The 21,845-nt window shown below is 50.0% G+C and overlaps 1 protein-coding gene and 1 long non-coding RNA gene across 2 annotated transcripts in view; both read left to right on the plus strand.

The window, feature by feature from the left end:
* HPRT1 (hypoxanthine phosphoribosyltransferase 1) overlaps window positions 1-21,845 on the plus strand; it is a 684,029-nt gene that overhangs the window by 338,563 nt on the left and 323,621 nt on the right. The window lies entirely within an intron of this gene.
* The window catches only part of LOC137437515 (uncharacterized), a 47,847-nt gene continuing 30,910 nt past the window's right edge, over window positions 4,909-21,845 (plus strand). Inside the window, exon 1 of the long non-coding RNA XR_010986545.1 lies at window positions 4,909-5,165. This is a non-coding gene — a long non-coding RNA (uncharacterized LOC137437515). The remainder of the gene's footprint in view (window positions 5,166-21,845) is intronic.

Genomic DNA, 21,845 nt, shown 5'->3' on the forward strand with positions numbered 1-21,845 from the left:
CTAGGGCATGCCCGTACTATATATATGCCCGTACTATATATATATCTAAAATTATATCCCCCCCCTCTATTTACATGAAATGGTTTGGTCCATTCGCAACGCCAAAGCGAACGGCGAACGACTTGCGAGTACGGTGACAATCCCCCCCCTCTATTTACATGAAATGGTTTGGTCCATTCGCAACGACCACAGAACCCCCCCCCCCCCCCCCCTCTATTTACATGAAATGGTTTGGCCCATTCGCAACGCCAAAGCGAACGGCGAACGGCTAAATCGCCATAGCTCGCCCGTACGTGGGTGCCCGTTCCTTGCCAAAAAAAAAAAAAAACGCTACCCGTACGCTCTACCCCGCCCGTACGCCCGTAAACAAAAAAAACAACGCTCTTCGCTTCCGCCCTTCGCTCTGACTGAATTGGGAGAAATAATGCGCATAAGAAATCGAGAAATTATTATTTTCTCCGGAAGAAATCGAATTACGAACCGTAATGGCGCAGGCTCTCGGGCTCGCAACAACGCGTCCTGTGATTGGCTGCCAGAAGTGAAGTCTTCACTGTCGCAAATGTGAAGCGATGAATACGATGAATCGCAAATTAGTTTTTATTAGTTTTAAAACATAGTTTAACGGCAACATAGTTTGCCGACGGGAAATAAATGAATACGCTCTCAAATGTGCCATCCGAGGCAGAGTCTGTTCGCCACGTTCGGCACACGTGATAGCTCGCTGCTCTCTGATTGGTTGAATCGTTTTTTGGACATAGCTCGGTAACTACTTCTGCGATTAATTTAAAACCTTGAAAAGGCACATCCTCGGGTCCCCAGCAATATACCTGGCAAGTTTCAAGTATATCGGACCGGTAGTTGTCGAGAAACAGCGGTCACAGACAAACATACAAACAAACATACACACAGAGATTAGTGGAATTATAGATAGATGTTAATGTTTTTTTTTCACTTGAGCAACACCAGGTACTCCAGCTATAAACACTTTACTTTACTCGGGGTACAAATACAAATACAACTTTGTCTGGAGGGTAACATAGGGTATGTGGCCGCGGCCTCATGTGGGGATCTGGAGGACCGAGAGATGGACGTAAATTCTCTATGTAAATGTGTACCGTGTAGCGCCACCTGGTGATGGTGGCAGAGGGTATTACAATTTCCTTTTTCACCTGGGGAACATCGAGGTTATGAAGAACCCTTTGCATGGGTAATTTTTTCCTCCTTCCCTTCCCTTCCTCCCCCAAGACGAAGGGACCTGTCAAAGCCAACCCCCCGCCCCCCCCCCCCCACACGACCCCCCCCCCAAGAGATGTATATGTAGTATATCTTTCCCCTCTCTCTCCCTTCCCCCTTCCACTCCCCCACTCTCTTCCTCACCCATCCCTCTCCTGCCTCTCCTCCCCCCTCCACTCCCCTCTTCCCACCCCAGCAACGGCGGGTACTCCTGCTAGTAGTATATATAGCAGTAATAATACATTTGACTTAACTGTTCCAATACTTATGGAGGGCACTGTAGGTATGTTTGGTCCCTTCGCCGACATTAAATGCATCACATTTAAGTAAATTCATACACTTATCATTGTTTATATTGTATATTCTGTGCTGTACATTGTAATACAGTACTGTAAATAAATGTAAAATAAACGACAAAAAAAAATCACTGTTTAGTAAAATAAAACAGTCTATTGGTGGAGAGTGGAGCGTGGGAGGGTGGCGAGTCACTGAGACCCAGCTAAAGATAGCGCTGGTTATCCACCCTTTGTTATTATCCTTGTAGATAACAGGGAGGTGATACTTTGAGTTTAACCCCTCAGGGTTACGTGGGTCGGCAGTGTGAGGATTCAGGAGAGGTTTCATCTGTAAGTCACCAGCAATGCCCCTCCTTCTCTTCCCCCTCCCAGACGACGTAATAGCGAGTTATGGGCAAATAATCACGACGCTCTTTGAAACCTTGGTGTCTAATTAGTAGAGACGTTTAACGGAGCAACATGAACCGGGACAACGTTAACTTCCAAAATAATGCGACTGTCAAGTACGTCGAAAATATCTCGGTAACAATAAAGGAAAAATGCTATATAAAGATTGTATATAAATAATTAATACATCTGCAAGAATCGTTTGTGCCATTCTGACCTATAACAGGCAGCAGCACTCTAACTGCACATTGTTACTTTAGGCGTTTGCAGAATATAAGGGCGGTTGTACTATCATCAGATTTATGGAGGGTTCCAATCAATACAGCGAGGCAGACGCCGCCGTCAATGTCGAAGAAAAAATAAAGAAAGAAGGAATGAACGGAAAATGCATCAAACAAACATGTCGCCCTTGGTATGGGCATAGCCGGGCACCACCGTAATGTAAGTCGCCTTAGTGGATCGACGTATTGTCAAAGGTATGTTGGAAGTATCCGAGGCTCACTGAGCCTGCCTACGGACCCCTCTATGAAAAAAGGTGATGGTACCTCCAACATTGTGGCAGGGAATCCAGTAAGCAAACCTGAAGCCAGGGTGCCCATGGAAACGCCTCTAGTGCCACTTTAACCTGCGGCTTTTTCTCTTGCACCTTTCACACTATGTCCTTCATTGGTCTGGCAGTCTTAATGAACCTGGCAGTCGTAGACCTATTGGCTGCCTCATGCACATCAATGGGACTACAAACGTTATATTTGGAGGTCCTTTGGCCATCAACAGGTCGATACCTTTCAAAGGTGGAATTGTGCCGAAGCAATCAAACAATCAATTAATAAGCTTTCTAAAAATAAAAAAGACAGTAAAGTGCCAACAAAAAGGTTTTAAAATGCTCAATCATGGAGTGCTGTTGGACCTTTTAGGGCGGGTAGAAAGCAGACGTGAAACTTGAGAGAAAGAAAAAAAAGAAGAGAGGTCGAGGAGAGGAAGACCTACATCTTTTCATCCATCACCTCTGCTTGTCTCTCTGTCTGTCTGTATCTCTCTCTATCTAGCTCTCTGTCTCTACACCTCTCTCTACCTCTCTCGAGTTGTGTCCCAGTGCAGGTTCTGTGCTATAGAAGGGAAAGGATTACACTGGGTGGTTTTCCATTGCCTTTCCAGGCAGCAGTCAAAGCAGGGATTTGTAACTTGTTCAGGATGACGCCGATAACTAACCTACTCTTCGGTAAAGACACCGTGCGATCTTTAAAGTTCACCAACCAATGCCAGAAGAGGGGACACCCAACCGAACATCCTTCCGAGGGATGCCACACTGATGAATCCGCCTGCCTGCGAAACCCCAATCTTATAATACAACATTATAGTCAGATCGGACCACCAACTACCTGACAAGACCTAAGATCTTCATATACACAGAGTAGTAACAGCTGGACCAAAACAAAATACAGCGTCAACAGAACGCATCTTTAAAAAGCCACTGATGAAGACCACTCGGTGGTCGAAACGTCGGACACGACCCTTGCTCGATGGGCAGGTGCACGTTGATCACGGGGCGGATCTCAGACGTGCGATGTTTGGTACTCGATGTTAGACCAGATCGTTTGACCTTTTACTACTACGTTTATACTTTCACTTTATAGTTTACAGTGAGCGAGTGCACCAAGTACACATAAAGTGTAGAAAGCCTCTGGAATGCGCAGAGCACTCAAAAATGCCTGAAAAAGGAAGCATAGAGATTTGAGTCCCGTTGTATCCCAGGGTTCTTCACGGTGAACCCCTATGCCTACCTATTTGTGGCCGCACTGTTTTTGGGTAAACGGAATGTAGCCGAGTGGTCCACTCCAATAGCTATGCAAAATGCGTAAATAAATGGTCCACAAACACTGTAGATCAATTTGAAGCCCCGATCCTCAGTAGCCAAAGCGCTTTGCTATGAACTTGCACGGATCGATAGATGGCAGTGAAATGCCTATTCGAACGATTTTCCTTTCTTTCTACTCGGTACATTGATCGGGCACATATTCGGGAGGATCGGGGAGAGCTACTGCTGGACCAAAACTGGATGAGGGAAGAAATCTGAGCTTGGCTTACATGTCAGAGGGAGAGAATTAGGAGAAAGCAATGAAGGTGGATAATATTGAGGATGAAGAAAAGGGGTAAAGGATCGAGAGGTCAGAGAAGTGGGAGAAGAGGGGGATGAGGTTGAGATCTGTCGGAGTGGGGAATGCGGTGGGAGTATAAGGGGGAAGCGGCGCACGGGGGAAGACCCAGGGACTGCGCGTTGTGCATGTTAAAAACGCGGGATCGACACACGTAGATGAATCACGATCGGCGAGTTGGGAGGAGGGAATGGGAAGAGAGAGCGAGGAAGCCCGAAGGGAAGGGGGGCTATAACAAAAAAGGAGGGGTAATTCAAGGATCGCAGTTTGATGGGAGTGGGGCAAGAGGACCGGATAGTGCAGAAGGTATACGCAACGCAGCCTATGTAGTGCGGAATACCGAGCGGATCACAGGTCCATAGAGGTGGTGGGAAGAGGTCGCGAGTCTGTGGGAGGGGCTGCAGAGCTCTAGGGATGCCTCATGGCGAGCGCTGGACCCGGTGCGCGCACGCTGGTCTTCGTTGGACTGCTCGTGCTGGCTCCGCTGCTGTGCGGTCTCGCCGCGATCTTGGTGCTCACTCTCGGTCTAGGCTATTCCCGAACTCCAATTGCATATCCCGGCCATGCAACCTTCATCTCTCCGCACCCTTCTCCTTATGTGACCCCAGCTCCTGACCCCGAACTCGCGCTCCGTGGCCTCTTGTTAGGGCGCAGGATGGACCCACTGACATCGGGAGGGAAAACCACCGAAAACGATTTTGTCCGAGCTCCGCCATTCGACGCCACCGGACAAAACACAAACAATAGCGACGGTGGTGGCGGCGACGGTACGGCCAACGGTGGTAACGACTCAATCGATAGTTCCGAACACCCAGAAGACGTTCACGACTACGGTGGCTCTCAGGACGGCCGTGTGTGCCTGGACTTGAACGGGCGTTTCCACGCGGCCGGGGAGCGCTTCTCTCCAAGCACGCGAACCAACGCGTGTCCGTGCGTGTGCACGGCACGGGGCCCCGTGTGCGGTCGACCCGCGTGCCCCCGCCTGCCCGCGAGGTGCTCCCGGGTGCGTCATCGGGGGTGTTGCCCGCAGTGCCGCGCTTTCCGCACTCATTGTCGCCACGGTGTGCGTCGCTACGCACTCCTCCAGGAGTTCAGGGTGAGCGCGAGGGGAGGGGTCGTGGCGGGGGAATGAATAAATGTATGTAAACGAGAGGACATCAGGAGCTTCCCCCTTTGCCTCTCCAGGTGGACATGTTAACCGGTCACAGTGTACCATCGTAATCGCGGATGTGCTTCCGTTGCGACAAAACGGGTATATCTGGTAACTGGCGAAGGACGATACAAGGAAGAAGGTCTACTGGGAGGTAGCAATGCTAGTGGTGCTTGGGAGTTATACCTGCCCATAGCATGCTCGCCAATACTAATAGTTGTAGATCTTAAGATGAGCGGAACAGCATGTTTGGAAATTGTGTCCATATCCATTGGAGCGTGGACAACGTGTTGATAAGACAAAAAAAAATGTGCTCACATAGGTTGTTTTAAACAACTAATAGTGGGACTGTTAGGAATGCAAGAAATAAGTGTGTATGGCATTTATCATTTTTGGGAGGAAGAAAGGGTTGCAGGTGGAGAGGTGGGGAGGTGGGGAGGTGGGGAGATGGGGAGGTGGGGGGTTGGGGAAGTGGGGAGGTGGGGAAGTAGGGAGGTGGGGAAGTGGGGAGGTGGGGAAGCGGGGAGGTGGGGAGGTGGGGAAGTAGGGAGGTGGGGAAGTGGGGAGGTGGGGAAGCGGGGAGGTGGGGAGTTGGGGAAGTGGGGAGTTGGGGAAGTGGGGAAGTGGGGAGTTGGGGAAGCGGGGAAGTGGGGAAGTGGGGAGGTGGGGAAGTGGGGAGTTTGGGAAGTGGGGAGTTGGGGAGGTGGGGAGGTGGGGAGGTGGGGAAGTGGGGAGGTGGGGAAGTGGGGAGGTGGGGAAGTGGGGAAGTGGGGAGATGGGGAAGTGGGGAGGTGGGGAAGTGGGGAAGTGGGAAGTGGGGAGTTGGGAGTTGGGGAGTTGGGGAGGTGGGGAAGTGGGGAGTTGGGGAAGTGGAGAGGTAGGGAGGTGGGGAAGTGGGGAGGTGGGGAGGTGGGGAGATGTGGAGGTGGGGAGTTGGGGAAGTGGGGAGGTGGGGAAGTGGAGAGGTGGGGAGGTGGGGAAGTGGGGAAGTGGGGATGTTGTGAAGTGGGGAAGTGGGGAAGTGGGGAGGTGGCGAGGTGAACCATTGCACTATAGGTTCATTCAACGACCCAAGCTCTTCAGGATAAAATCAAACTTTTTGGCCTTGAAAATGCAAGCGCAACTTCAGCAGAAAGTAATTACAATGAGAGTGGAAGAAACAAAAGCATAATCAGCGTTTATTAAATGAACCATTATTGGCCCGTCGGGGTCCCGGGGTGGAGGGGCTTATGGAGGGGGCTGAGTCGAAACGAGAACATTGTAATTGCAGTTAATGTGGGAAGGAGATAGAGGAGTGGGTCGCGGGGGACGACGAGGTTATGAAGGCCCGGTTGGTGCACCTGGTGGGCTAATTACTGGTACGCAGCACAGCTCGGATTGCTGTACGCAGCACCCACCGCACGAGCACGAGCCTTCTTCACCCAAAGGAAACAAACTTTATGATTGACGCCTCGTGTTGGAAACAATGGTTCATAATGGCCGGGCAAGACATCAATTGCACATGATGTGCGCGGCCATATTGATATATGACAAGCATTTTGATGCTTTACTGAAGAATAATACAGGACTGAAGCATATACAATGACTTTACCACTGGTTGTTTCTTACGCAGCCTGTGGCTGCTGGTTGCATCATTGCATCGGAAGGATGACAGGCTGCGTCAACCCACTTGGTGTTATTTAATGGCACAACAGGGGATCTAACTCAGGACCCTAAGATCTTAAGCCAGCCACCTTAACCGTTAAACCAACACCAGGCTTAATTATCACATGTTGGATGCTACAGTATATGATATAGCCATGTACCGTTTTTCATCTCAAGGATCACACTCTGCGCAAGTAGGTAATGTGTGCAAGTGCAATGACCTTGGGTGACGTCAATGCACTTTTATAATAACAAGAACTAGAAAGTATCTGAAAATGCAAAGACCGTCTCCGTCCGTCTGTATTGAGACGTCTTCTTCTTCTTCCATATGCTCAAAATAACAAAACCGTTTAAAAACTAGAACGGCACTCAGTAGAGAGCATACCTCCACCTGGTTGGCCATATCACTCAATGGTGAAGAATCGCTTTAAAAATTATACTAGCTGGATCCGGATCCGGATCTTCACCAAAATTGAATCGATTCTCCCTTGTCACACACCAAACCGGTCCACCAAGTTTCATCCAAATCCATCCATAACTTTGTGAGATATCCCGCTATGTATCATTTTTGGACCTTGTGAAGAATCACTTAAAAATTAAATAATTCTCATGTCCGAATCCATATTTAGATCTTCACCAAAATCGAATCGAATCGTCCTTGTACGACACTCAACCGGTCCACCAAGTATTGTCCAAATCCGTTCATAACTTTTTGAGATATCCCGCTATGTATCATTTTTGGCCCTATCTCCCATGGTGAAGAATCACTTAGAAAATTAAATAATTCTCATATCCGAATTCATATTCAGATCTTCACCAAAATCGAATCGAATCGTCCTTGTACGACACTCAACCGGTCGACCAAGTTTTGTCCAAATCCGTTCATAACTTTTTGAGATATCCCGCTATGTATCATTTTTGGCCCTATCTCCCATGGTGAAGAATCACTTAGAAAATTAAATAATTCTCATATCCGAATTCATATTCAGATCTTCACCAAAATCGAATCGAATCGTCCTTGTCAGATACCCAACGGGTCCACCAAGTTTCGTCCAAATCCGTCCCTAACTTTTTTAAGATATCCTGCTATGTATCGTTTTTGGCCCGATCTCCCAATGGTGAAGAATCATTGAAAAAACATTCGAGCAACCGGATCCGAATCTGAATCTTCACCAAAATCTAATCATTTCGGCCTTGTCACATACACTAAATTTTTGTCTCTGCCAAATTTCGTCCGAAGCCGTCCACACTGGATTATACCTTTTTTGCAGCTGATTATACCTATACGAGCTGTGCTGATTATACCACACCTTTTTGAGATAATTTGTTCACAAACGGACAGACAGGGGTGAAAACATAACCTCCATCCACCTTTGTTGGCGGAGGCAAAAAATACAAAATTAAAATTGATGATTTTATGCAACAATTGACCTTTGACCCTTTGATCTAAAAAAAACAAAAAACAATCAGCTTCTAGCTTTTGATTGGTGAACCAATTTAGTGACCCAATATGGAAATTCTTAAAATTTCAGGTCAATTGTATGAAAATTGACGATTTTATGTAACGCTGACCATTGACCTTTCGATAAAATTACACTGGGCAACAAAAAAAACGTTTCGTCTGCTGCTAAGGGAAATACAGGTGTTATTGGCTAAATCTGCGCCCCTGATATCAAATCTGTAGTCAGAATTTATCCAGCACGTCAGGTTTTTAAAATATGTATTATGTATTAATGATACCCGGCATGCCATATTACAGTGCATTCAGAAAGTATTCAGACCCCTTCACTTTTTTCACATTTTGTTATGTTGCAGCCTTATGCTGAAATCGTTTAAATTCATTTTTTCCCTCATCAATCTACACTCAATATCCCATAATGACAAAGAGAAAACAGGATTTTAGAAAGTTTTGCAAATTTATTAAAAAGAAAAAACTGAAATATCACATTGACATAAGTATTCAGACCCTTTGCTATGACACTTTAAATTTAGCTCAGGTGAGTAGATGAGAAAAGGGGACGGCCAGGCCACCTCCACCCCAGACAACATTCCCCACCCTCCCCACCCCCCTTGACCCCAAACCAAAACTGACTCAACTCAAAAACAGGAAGTGACTCACCACAAACCGGAAGTGACCAATTAATTATTATAATTTTCAGATTTCACGATTTTCTCTAATTTCCCAAAATTTCCGATTTTCACAAAAATAATTATAAAACTAAAAAAATGATTTTTAGTTTAACAGGATGAGAATTATAATACAAATGAATAACTTAAATGAAAAAAATAGATATTATTAACATTGATAATGAAATAATTAATAAATTTAATGTGGAATTTGATGTACTTTGTGGAAAATTAGATAGGATAAAAGATTTAATTGTAACTTATAATGAAACATCCGGTGATATTAAAACAAATATTGCAAATATTGAACAAACATTACAGAATATTACTCAGGATAAAATGTTTTACATTGTAAGGACAGGATTATTGATATATGAATAAAAAATATAAATAACCACCTTTAGAGGCCATTTTTCCCCGCAAGCGGGGGTTGGCCTTTTTCGGGAACCGTGGTTGTTGTTGTTTTTCGGTCCCCTTTTTGAAGCAATGTTTTACGGCCGGATGCCCTTCCTGACGCCAACCCTTTTTGCCGCCTTCAACGACAAACAGGGAATTACCAGTGAACTGGTACTCAATTAGCCGACCTCGGAAGGATGACAGGCTGAGTCAACCCCCCTGGCATTAATTCGGCGATCGACCGAGATTCGAACCCAGGATCCTAGGATCCTAAGCTGACACCCTAGCCGCTAGCCCAACACCAGGGTTCCCAACCCAACAATTAGGCTTTAACACCAATATGACTTATAATGATTTATAAGAGAGTAAATATAATAGGAAAAAATATTTACAATAGAGTTTCTCATTTTCAAAAATGTATTACTCAATATCAATTTGAAATATTGATATATGAATATAAATCAATTTTATCCTAACCACTATGAATACACATAATCCAATCTTTAAAAAGAAAGTATCTATTATAAATGAGTTTTTAGATATTGTTGAAGAAATAATAATGTCAAAATTATGGAATATACTCATTTTATATGAAATTAAACCCATCGCTAATATTACTTGTACATTTTGTAAAAATCAAAACTTATCTGATTTTGAAATAACTAACACAAATATTAAAACATTTTTGTGGTGTAATAACCAACAATTAGGCTTTAACACCAATATGACTTATTATGATTATAAGAGAGTAAATATTGTTACAGACGCGGTGGTGGATGTTGGTTCACCGAGCGGTTTGGTATGACCGCGCCTGCACGTTTACCCGATTATACTCGAACGTTGCCGAGTCGCGCTACGCTGAATCAATGAAGGAAAAGGACACAACGGCTGGGTTAAAATGACACGACACCAAGGGTTCAGTTCTCAAGACCTCCGGAGGAGGTTATATTAGGGCGGAAGGTTAGATTACAGGAATGAGAGGGACAGCATAGAAAGACAGGCACTTAGACACACTTATCTTATTCCCTGACAGACGACAGATAAACAGGACAAAACTGACTCACACGGGGATTGATGGCAAGGAAAGGCAGAATCGATGGCTCCAGGTGCACCTGGGCTCAGGGCAGGATCGACCCGGTCCGGTCTAGAGATGCGGGGAGGTCGCAGCGCTCGGATGTGGTGATTGTCTTCTCAAGCTGGGGGCGCATCTCACGTCACGTCCGGCAAGTCGCCGCGTATATCCGGCGGGGAGTGACACGCCCTCGGCTCGTTAGCTCCGCCCCAGATGGAATCGGCCCGTTGCTTCTCATTGGGTGCGTGCGGGGGGGGGGGGGGTTACCGGCTCCGCCCTTGACGAGGGGCTGACAAGGAGCCCCTTCGTGGTAACCCCGTCGGAGCGCATGGTCAATGGCGGCTAACCGAGCCGGTGTGAGGACGCACACTCCCCCGTGCAGCGCCGTTGTTGTAGTTGTTGTTGTAGTTGTTGTTGTTGTTGTTGTTTGGGGAAGAATATGGGAGGAGGTATGGGAAGGTCCTAAACTCACTACTGGTGCCATATAATCACATTCTGGTGCAACGAAGAGTCAGAATTAATGGAAACGAGTCCTTAACTGACATAGACTAAGAATAACTAGCAAGATGTCCGAAAGTTGTCTACGTGAGATGCGGTGGACCTGGGCACGACATTTAATGGGGGAAAAAGGGGAAGGTCGGTTCTACAGAGTGTTATTTACAGGCAATGGGACTAGGGAATGGGGGATTGGGGATAGTTGGGGAGTATTGGGGAAATAGGGGAGTATTTACAAGCGGATATTGAGGCCAAGTCCCATATCCGCAACATTGCACCCTTCTCTACCCTCGGGGCGTCCCGACCCGATAAATTTTTACCTATTTTAGTGTGGCACTCAGATGTAGTTCCCTCTACTATTAACTCTACCCTGAGTGCGACAGTTTTACAGATATTCACAAATGAGTAAATATGTCCCCCTGCGACGTTGCACCCTTCTCCTCACAGAAACACACCCACAGGATAACCGAATCGCGGAAAGAATTCGCAAACTAAACATACAGCCGGTAGGGAGCATTATTTACAAGACTACGCTGATATTTACACTACGATCCAGGACCTGTTTTTGGAGGAACACATGCAGATGTTATGCATAGAGAGAGCACGCATGCCAGCATCGATACACCAACCCACGAGTGCTCTGTGGCCTACGGCCTTTAATAATGTGCAGAGCACCCCTTCCCAGCATCAAAAGCACCACCCCATCACACAGTCAGCACCATCCGGTGCAGTCACCATTGTTCAATGAATAAAAATAATTCAACAACCCCTAACCCTGCAGGTGTCTCTTGCTCTTCGTGTGGTGCACTTGGCCTTCTGGCTTCTTTCAAAAATAAAGAAAGGCGCCAACCGCGTCCATTTCTGTATTGTGTCCTTCAGTGGTGTCAACTAAAAGTGGTTCACCTGTATGGCATAGGTGCCACGTTGACCCATAGGTCCATCCACGGGTGGTGCTTGGCCGCAAAAGAACTGCGGTCCATTGTGGGTGGCCACAAACATTGCGGTCCATATGGTGTATCGATCCCAGCAGCAAGCAGCAAAAGTGCAGGCCCACAACTGCGGAGCCAGCCCCTCTCTCTCCTCTCTCTCTCTCTGCCCCAAAGCCAGATCCTCGGAGGTGGGAGACAAAAGAACAAGACAAGTGAGTAAGGTGGTAAGGGCGCAAAAGTGCACGCAATACAAGATGATGCACACTGGGGGCACATGGGAACCAGGTGAGACAGGTACGTTCCTATCGTACGCCCCCCCCCCCCCCACCAGGTAACCTACATGGCCCCTCCCTTACCCCTTACTGTATCCACAAAACACAACACTACCCATAAACATCTACTTTACAAATCAACAAACATCCCTACTGTCTTCCCCGTTCCTCCCATATACCAAATTCGTCTTCTCTCCCTCCTAACCAATCAAATTTGCCATTTTCAACTCAACATCATAATTTGCTATCACCAATTCATCATCAGTCCCTCCTAGGGAGGGAGAGATGGAATCACCCCAATGTCTCATCCACGTCGTGATGCGTCTCACAAATCCACAGCAATCTCATTTCCTGCAACAAAACAAAGAAAACACAGGTGTGGAGTCATCATCATCACCACAGGTAAGTGGCTGCGTATGGTGCGACAGGTTCATCAATCCTAACTATCTCCTAAATGACTTTAACAACTTTACACTACCCGGGGTCTTTCTCCTGCCAAACCATTGGCCCTCTTACACTATGGGTTCTAAAAACCAATTCCCATTGGCCAAACTGTGGTGCTTTTCAATTTGGGGTCTCACTCCCCCGATTCATCTCCCGGTGCCCTCGCACAATTTCTGGGCTGTGGCGTGTACCTCTCCCAGTGGGTCTACCCACCTGCACACCCCCACCACTGCAGTTGCCTCCGAGCTTACCTGCTCCTTACCCTAACCTAACTACCTGGGGAAGGCCCTCTGGCGCTCTCCCCACTCGGTGCCCTCTCTGGCACTGGGCTGCCCGATCCACACCCGGGATCCTCAGGCACCCACTCACAACTACCGGCTCCCAGAGCCCACCTGCGGCCTCACCTGGCCGACATCCTCACAGTGGTGGAGTGCCCAACCAACTACACACACTAACAGGCTACACGCCCAGCCATTTCCACAACACTAATGCACCCATCCAAATACCATTCTGTCACCCGCACCACAGATGCCAATATCCAACCACAATTTACCTATACCCTCTACCTAACACTTACACTACCCGCCCCGGGTACTCGTGAAAGGGGTCCACTCTTCCCCCATCCACACCTTCGCACCATGCACACCACTCCGTACCACTTACTCCAACTCTGTCCACACACCTGTACCTGCACACCTGTGCTCTCACACCTGGTGCCACCTGCACCCTTCTCTCCCCAAGCGCATTCGCGCTGATCCACAACACTCACTACTCACACACTGCTCCACACACCTGTCCAGTTGCACACCTGTGCAATCACACCTGTTCAATTCTCACACACACGGCATCATCTCAGCTAACTACTCCCCTCTGAAACTCGCGCTTCCCAGTCGTCCCTTTAAACTATTGCGCTCCCACGTCATTATCATCCATACTAATCTACCTGCGTCCCCACTACAGGTATCAGTCACTAACTAAACTTAACGTCACCTAATGTCATCTTTCTAGATCCCTACAATATAACCTAACCCACCCGGGCTAGTTTTCACTGCCATACACCCCATAAACTATTGCTCCTTTGCCCCCCACAAGGGCAGGGTGGCAGGGATGCCACCCTTACCCACCGGGCCCATCGCTCATCAATCCCCCAGTCCTCTGGCACTAATAAGCCCCCCTTATTCAGAGGTACTGGGTCCCGCCTCGGCATCTAAAGCCGAGGCAATCCACGGGGGCGCCTGCTCGCCGGTGTAAGGTCTTATCCGGTCGGCGTGGACGATCCGAGGGAGGGCTCGTGGCCCCATTTTGATCTTAATGACCACGTCACAGATTTGCGACAGGACGACTCCTGGTCCTTGCCAGGGGGAGGTGAGTTTTGGGCACCTTCCCTTCCGCCTCCGGGGATTAAAGAACCAAATCTTCATCCCCGGAGCGTATTGACTCCCCTGGCTCCGGTCGTCGTACCTGCGCTTCATCTTTTCCCCCGCCAGATGGAGTTGGCGGCGGGCGAAGGCATGGACTAGCTCCATGCCTTCCTCTAGGTGACGTGCGTACCCCTCCCTCGGCGGGTTAACCACTGTGTCTGGCACGGGACCGCATAGCAAGTCGGCGGGAGCCCGTAACTCCCGCCCATACATTAGCAACGCTGGACTGCATGCGGTGGCCCCGTGCTGGCTGGTTCGGTAGGCCATGAGCAAATAAGGGAGATGTTCGTCCCAGTCATCCTGACGGGTGGCGGTGAACAGTGCCAGTTGTTGGATTAGAGTTCGGTTAAATCTTTCCACCATCCCGTCAGATTGAGGTCTTAAAGGCGTTGTTCTGGTTTTCCGAATTGACAGGAGACTGCACACATCTTTTAGCAATTTGCTCTCAAAATTTCGTCCCTGGTCGGTGTGCAACTCCTGTGGAATCCCATGCCGGCACACAAATCCTTCCACGAAGGCCTGCGCTACCACCCCTGCTTCTTGGTTGGGGAGGGCGTAGGCCTCCGGCCACTTGGTGAAGTAGTCCATCACAACGAGGATGTACTTATTACCTAGGCGGGTGCGGGGTAGTGGGCCTAGGATATCCATGGCCACCCGCTCTAGGGGGGCCCCCACCTGGTGTAATTGAAGGGGGGCCCTCATCCTCCGTGCTGGTCCCTTTTTGGCAGTACAGGCGTCGCATCTCCGACACCAGTCCTGTATGTCGCGCCCCATATTCACCCAATAAAACCTCCGGCGTACCCGCGATGTTGTCTTTGTCCTGCCCAAATGGCCGCCGGGGCGGGTACCATGCACCTGTTGCAATATATCGGTCTTAAATTTGTTTGGGACTACCACCAGCCAGGAAGTTCTATCAGAGGGAACCTCCACCCACTTGCGATACAAGATGTTGCCTTTCAATTCCAGGGTCTGCCACTGAGCCCAATATGCCTTTGTTTGTGCCCCGAGGGGGGTGACCTCTTCCCCCTTTGGTCTTTGCCCCAATTTGACCCATTGGAACACCGGCCCCAGAACAGGATCCTCCTGCTGGGCCGTTCTCCAAGCCAACTCTCCAAATTCTTCGTCCGCGGTTAGTGGCAAAATTGGCCCTCTCACCCGGGTTGCCCGGACAACGAGGGTCGGGTCCGAATCGCCCAATTGTTCCCTCTCCTCGTGTCTCGCACAAAATTTGCAGTTTTCCCCCAGACAAGGACGCCGAGAGAGTGCGTCCGCATTACCATGGGCCTTCCCGGCCCTATGGGCCACATCAAAATCGTACTGCTGCAACTTTTCCAACCACCTTGCAATTTGGCCCTCCGGTTCCTTGAACCGAAGGAGCCATTGCAAGGAGGAATGGTCAGTTCTAACCAAAAATTTCCGCCCGTACAAGTACGGGTGGAAATGGTTCATGGCAGCCAGCATAGCCAATAACTCTTTGCGAGTGACGCAATAATTTCGCTCGGGCCTACTTAAGGCCCGACTATAATAACCAATCACTCTCTCCACGCCCTCCTGTGTCTGAGACAAAACTGCGCCCAATCCTTCCTGGCTCGCATCCGTGTCCAGGGTAAATGCCCCGTTGCTAGTGGGGTACGCTAGAAGGGGTGCGGATGTCAGACACCCCTTCAATTTTTGGAAGGCCTCGTGGCACTCCCGTGTCCAATTAAATCGCGTCCCCTTCTCCGTAAGCCGGTGGAGGGGACGGGCCAACTCCGCAAATTTCGCCACAAAGCGCCGGTAGTAGGAGCAGAGTCCCAAAAATCCCCGCACCTCTTTGATGGTACGTGGTGCGGGCCACTCCTCTACCGCTTTAATTTTGTCTGGGTCCGTTTTTACCCCCTCGCGGCCGATCACGTGACCTAGATAGGCCACCTCTCTTGCAAACAAAGTGCACTTACTCGGGTTCAGCTTCAACCCTGCCTGTCTGAGGCACCCGAACACCTGGTCCAAATTAGCTACTGCCTGGGGGAACGTTTGGGCATGTACCAGGACGTCATCCAGGTACACCAGGCATGACTGCCATGGCATGCCGCCTAGTACATGCTCCATCAATCTTTCAAAGGTGGCGGGGGCGTTACACAAACCAAACGGCATCACAGTAAACTGATACAGTCCCTTACCTGTGGAAAATGCCGTTTTCTCCTTCCCTGCCCTATCCATCTCCACCTGCCAATACCCACTCTTGAGGTCCAAAGTCGAGAACCAATTTGAGCCCGCAACGGCATCGAGGGTGTCATCAATCCTTGGCAGGGGATATGAGTCCTTGAGTGTCACGTTGTTTAGCTGGCGATAGTCCACGCAGAACCGCGTGGTCCCATCCTTCTTTTTTACCAGCACAACAGGTGACATCCAAGGACTTCCCGAGGGCTCGATCACGCCTGCGTCGAGCATTTTTTCAACCTGCTCGTCAGCTTCCGCCCTCTTGCTCCAAGGGAGCCGTCGGGCGGCCTGACGAATAGGCCGGGCCTCACCGGTGTGGATCTGATGTTTCACCAGGCCCGTACGTCCAATATCCTCGGTGGACAGGGAGAAGAGGTCCAAATGGGACCCAGCCAGTTTGTGTAAGGCCTCCCTCTGGGTACCTCCCAACTCTACGCTACTACGATTTACCATCTCGCAAATGGGATCGGGCCAATTCCTACTTGTTATTGAAGGCTCCCCCCGGGGTCGGCTCGGCTGGACGTTCTCGCCCCTTACTGTCGCGACTTCCTCAACTGGGGTGCAGCCAGCTACCCTCGTGCCCCTTACTATAGTGCGTGGTTCTGTACTCATATTTATTACTCGGACGGCCACTACCGGTCCGTCCGTTTTTACAAGGGTGCGGCCCACGATTAAACCCGGTATGGACTGCGCTGCCACCGGTTCGACCAGGCCGCAGGACTCCTGCCATGTTGGACGAGCTGCCCACCGGGCCGGCACTATCGCCTCGGCCCTTGGGGGGATGGTCACGGCCTCGGAAGCCTCCAGCTCCGCTCTCTCGGCCGTGCTCACTCCCCCTAACGGCAGCTCTTCTACTCCCACTTGCAGGATCCCCCGGCACAAGTCGATTTTACAGCCGCTGGCAGTCAACAGGTCCAACCCTATTAAACATGGGTCGCACACCTCCGCCACCCAAACATCTATCTCCCTCCTTACCGACCCTAACTTGAGGGTCACAGAACCACGCCCTATGATCGGGGCCGTTACCCCGGTAGCAAGCTGCAAACTATAATTTTGCAGGCGCTGGATCTTATCCCAGCCACCTGCGCTCGAATCAAGGACCACAGGGCTGATGATCGTGGCGCTAGCTCCTGTGTCCACTACGGCGTCTACCCCCACGCCGGCAATTTTGCATCGAATTGTCAGGCTACCGGTTCCAATTTGGCCACAATAAATGACCTGTCGCGTCAATGAGGGCTCTCCTCCATCCTCTTCTGCCGAACACCGCCCTACGTGCCCGACACCTTCTAGTTTCCCGGGGTCTGGCGGGGGGGTGTCTGGGGTCGGCTAACCCGCTCCCCCCTGGGCGGAGTTGAGGACCTCACCCGCCGGGGATCATCCCGGCGCGCGGCTCGACAGTGCCGCGCCAGGTGACCCAGACGGTTGCAGGTATAGCACCTCACCTGATAAGGTGCTTGCCTCCGGAATTCCAAATTTCCCCCCCTGTAGGTCCAAATTGGATTACCCGCTCGTGGTCCACCGCGGGCCACCTCCGGGGCCGCCTGCCATGGTCCAGGTCCCGCCAGGCGCTGGTCCACCAGCCTCCGGACCATGCCCGCCAGGTCAGGACCCACGTCGGGAGCGGGCCCCCTAAGGGGTCCGCCCTCCATCGGGGGTCCTACCTGGCGGACCGCCATTGCGAGACGCTCGCCCCCCCGGGCCAGGGGCCTCGCTGCTTCCCAACGGGCCGCAGCGTCAGCCGCCTGGCTCAGAGTCTGCGGGCGCCACATGGCGAGCTGTTGCCGGAGCTCAATATCCGGGAGGGCCTGGATAAAATGGTCCAGCGCCAGGCTTTCCCGGGAATCCGCTGCCATGCTAGCATGTGCGATCCCCACTGCGCGGCGAATGTCGTGGGCAAGTTCCCCGATGGCTTCCTGGGGCTTGCGCTTTCGCAGCGCGAGCTGAGCTTTAACAAGCTCGCTCTGCTGTTCAATGCCGAATCGATTAATTAGGGCGTCGCGGAGGGCTGGCAGGGTGAGAGCACCCGCTGGTAATGCCGTCAGCACCTCCGCCGCCGCGCCGCGCAATGCGGCCACCAGGTGTACTCCACCTTCGTCCTCACCCCAACCGTTGCCCTTACACACACAGTCGAACTGCGCCAGGTACGCGCGTAGATCACTCTTGCCGTCATACGGCGCGAGTGGGACCTTGTGGGACCACCTCGTATGCGAGTCGTTGCCCGCCTGCCGGACCCCGTGCGTCGCCCCTTGCGGGGTCAGCGCGGGGCCGAACCGGCCGGGCCCCCACAGTACATTACCCCCAAGGGGCTCTCGTGCCTCCCCGGTCCCTCCAACAACTACCCCTGTTGGTGTCGATGCATGGGTCACACCTCCGCAACCCGCTACCCATTCCATACCACCACAACCTTGCTCACCCACACTTCGCACCTCTCGTTCCATACCCTCCGGACCAGCCATACACCTCACTCGTGGCCTCTCACGAACATCCGGGTCTATCTCGACCCCCAAGCTTATTAAATCACCTGGCGCATCATACGCACGACCATATTGGTCACCACTTACACCGGGTCCTCTTTCTCTTCGCTTCTCCTCCATCACCTGCGAATCCCTCATCCGGTTAATGAGCACATCATCACGATCCGAACACAGACTTTGGACCAATTCTTTTACTTCCTCCTTTATCTCTTTCTTATCCTCTCTCCGTCGCTTTTTAATTTCGCTCACCTTCTTCCACTTCTTCTAATTTCTGCTTCACCTCCTTCATCTCCTCGTGCGCCCCTTTAAGTTCTTCCTCTAACTCCACTTTATTTTTTTCTATGTGCTCCCGCACCTCCCGCTCTTTAACCTCCATCACCTCTACCACCTTGTCCATTTTCCTCGTCAGGTCCTCATGTACCGTCTGACACTCTTTTTTAATTACCCCTACGTCCTTTTTCATCTCCTTCTGTGTCGATTTTAATCCCTCTATTACCGCTGTGTTCTTCTTTACCTGGTCCCCCAACTCCTTTTGTCCCACTGTCAGTTGTTCTACTCCCAGCGTCAGGTCCTCTATGCCCCCTTGTAACTTTACAGTCCCCTTTCTCACCTCCTTCTCCATGTGCTCCTTACAGTGCCTCACCTCCTCGCGCACTCCTCCGACCTCCTCACCCACTCCTCTTCTGATCTCCTCTCCCATCACTTGCATCTCCTGCCCAGATGCCACCCTCATCTGCTCCATTTCCTCCCTGTGAGCATCCAGTTTGGTTTCTACCCCCATTCTGACCCCCTCTATCTGCTGCCCCATTTGGTTAACTTCCCTTTCCGCTTGGTCCCTCATGTCCCTCAATTTGCCCTCCATCCTGTTTTCTAACCCCTCTAACCCCTTTTGCATCCCTTCCATTTGATTCTCCTGGGCAGCCATTCTATTTTCTACCCCCGTTAACCCATTTCTCACCTCTTTTATCCCGTTGTCTAACCCCTCAAAATTATTGTCTAACTTCCCAAATTTCTTGTCTAACTCCTTAAAATTATTGTCTAACCCCTCAAATTTCTTGTCTAACTCCTTAAAATTATTGTCTAACCCCTCAAAATTATTGTCTAACTTCCCAAATTTCTTGTCTAACTCCTTAAAATTATTGTCTAACCCCTCACCGGTACCCCTCGCTTCGTCCCTCATTACCCCCATTTGGTTTCCCATTATCCCCATTTGGTTTCCCATTATCCCCATTTGGTTTCCCATTCGCTCACTCTGAGCCCTCATTTCCTCCCTCATTTCCTCGCTATTCTGGGCCATAAGGGCCTTCATTTGTATAAAAAAAAGGTTCAAATCCACCAGGGGCGCTGCCACGGTCGCGGGCGCGGTGACCAGCGAGGCGCCATTTTGCGCTCCCGCAATGTCGGGCACAACGACGCTATTTTGTGCGTCTGCTACCCTCGCTGCTTCGCTCTCCTCCTGTCCCTCAATTTGGTCCTGGACCGACCCTGCCTCACTCTCCCCTACCGGACCCCAGCTGTCTTGATCCGCCATAGCGCGACTTTCAAAATTCGGGTTTTTATTTTCGTAAAACAAATTCAAATTTCGCCGTTATAATTTCGAGCGGGAAACGCGCTCCGGGTCGAATTCTACCTCTCCAACACCAATTGTTACCCTAGTGGTACAATTGGTGTTCCAAAATTTGGGCCTAATAAATTTAGTCCCGGGTCCGAATTCCACTCCTCGACACCAATTGTTACAGACGCGGTGGTGGATGTTGGTTCACCGAGCGGTTTGGTATGACCGCGCCTGCACGTTTACCCGATTATACTCGAACGTTGCCGAGTCGCGCTACGCTGAATCAATGAAGGAAAAGGACACAACGGCTGGGTTAAAATGACACGACACCAAGGGTTCAGTTCTCAAGACCTCCGGAGGAGGTTATATTAGGGCGGAAGGTTAGATTACAGGAATGAGAGGGACAGCATAGAAAGACAGGCACTTAGACACACTTATCTTATTCCCTGACAGACGACAGATAAACAGGACAAAACTGACTCACACGGGGATTGATGGCAAGGAAAGGCAGAATCGATGGCTCCAGGTGCACCTGGGCTCAGGGCAGGATCGACCCGGTCCGGTCTAGAGATGCGGGGAGGTCGCAGCGCTCGGATGTGGTGATTGTCTTCTCAAGCTGGGGGCGCATCTCACGTCACGTCCGGCAAGTCGCCGCGTATATCCGGCGGGGAGTGACACGCCCTCGGCTCGTTAGCTCCGCCCCAGATGGAATCGGCCCGTTGCTTCTCATTGGGTGCGTGCGGGGGGGGTTACCGGCTCCGCCCTTGACGAGGGGCTGACAAGGAGCCCCTTCGTGGTAACCCCGTCGGAGCGCATGGTCAATGGCGGCTAACCGAGCCGGTGTGAGGACGCACACTCCCCCGCGCCGCGCCGTTGTTGTAGTTGTTGTTGTAGTTGTTGTTGTTGTTGTTTGGGGAAGAAGATGGGAGGAGGTATGGGAAGGTCCTAAACTCACTACTGGTGCCATATAATCACATTCTGGTGCAACGAAGAGTCAGAATTAATGGAAACGAGTCCTTAACTGACATAGACTAAGAATAACTAGCAAGATGTCCGAAAGTTGTCTACGTGAGATGCGGTGGACCTGGGCACGACATTTAATGGGGGAAAAAGGGGAAGGTCGGTTCTACAGAGTGTTATTTACAGGCAATGGGACTAGGGAATGGGGGATTGGGGATAGTTGGGGAGTATTGGGGAAATAGGGGAGTATTTACAAGCGGATATTGAGGCCAAGTCCCATATCCGCAACAATATAATAGGAAAAAATATTTACAATAGAGTTTCTCATTTTCAAAAATGTATTACTCAATATCAAGGTAAACAATGTTGTAAAATACCAGAAAAGGTTTATAACGATTTGAATGAAAAGTTTAAAGCATATAGACTTTTGATCAACCATAAAGATGAGGTTATAAAACATTCCAATATCACGAAAACTCATATCACCATGTTTATAAAAGAATTAAAATATACTAAACATTATGGTAATATTAATCTAATATATATAACATTAACCAAGAAGAAACTGGATGATATTTCTCATTTAGAACAAGTGCTAATTACCAATTTTAAAACTTTATTAAAACTATACTATGAAA

The sequence above is a fragment of the Myxine glutinosa genome, chromosome 12 (assembly GCF_964187855.1).
Source record: "Myxine glutinosa chromosome 12, kmMyxGlut1.1, whole genome shotgun sequence".
Classification (NCBI taxonomy): Eukaryota; Metazoa; Chordata; class Myxini; order Myxiniformes; family Myxinidae; genus Myxine; species Myxine glutinosa.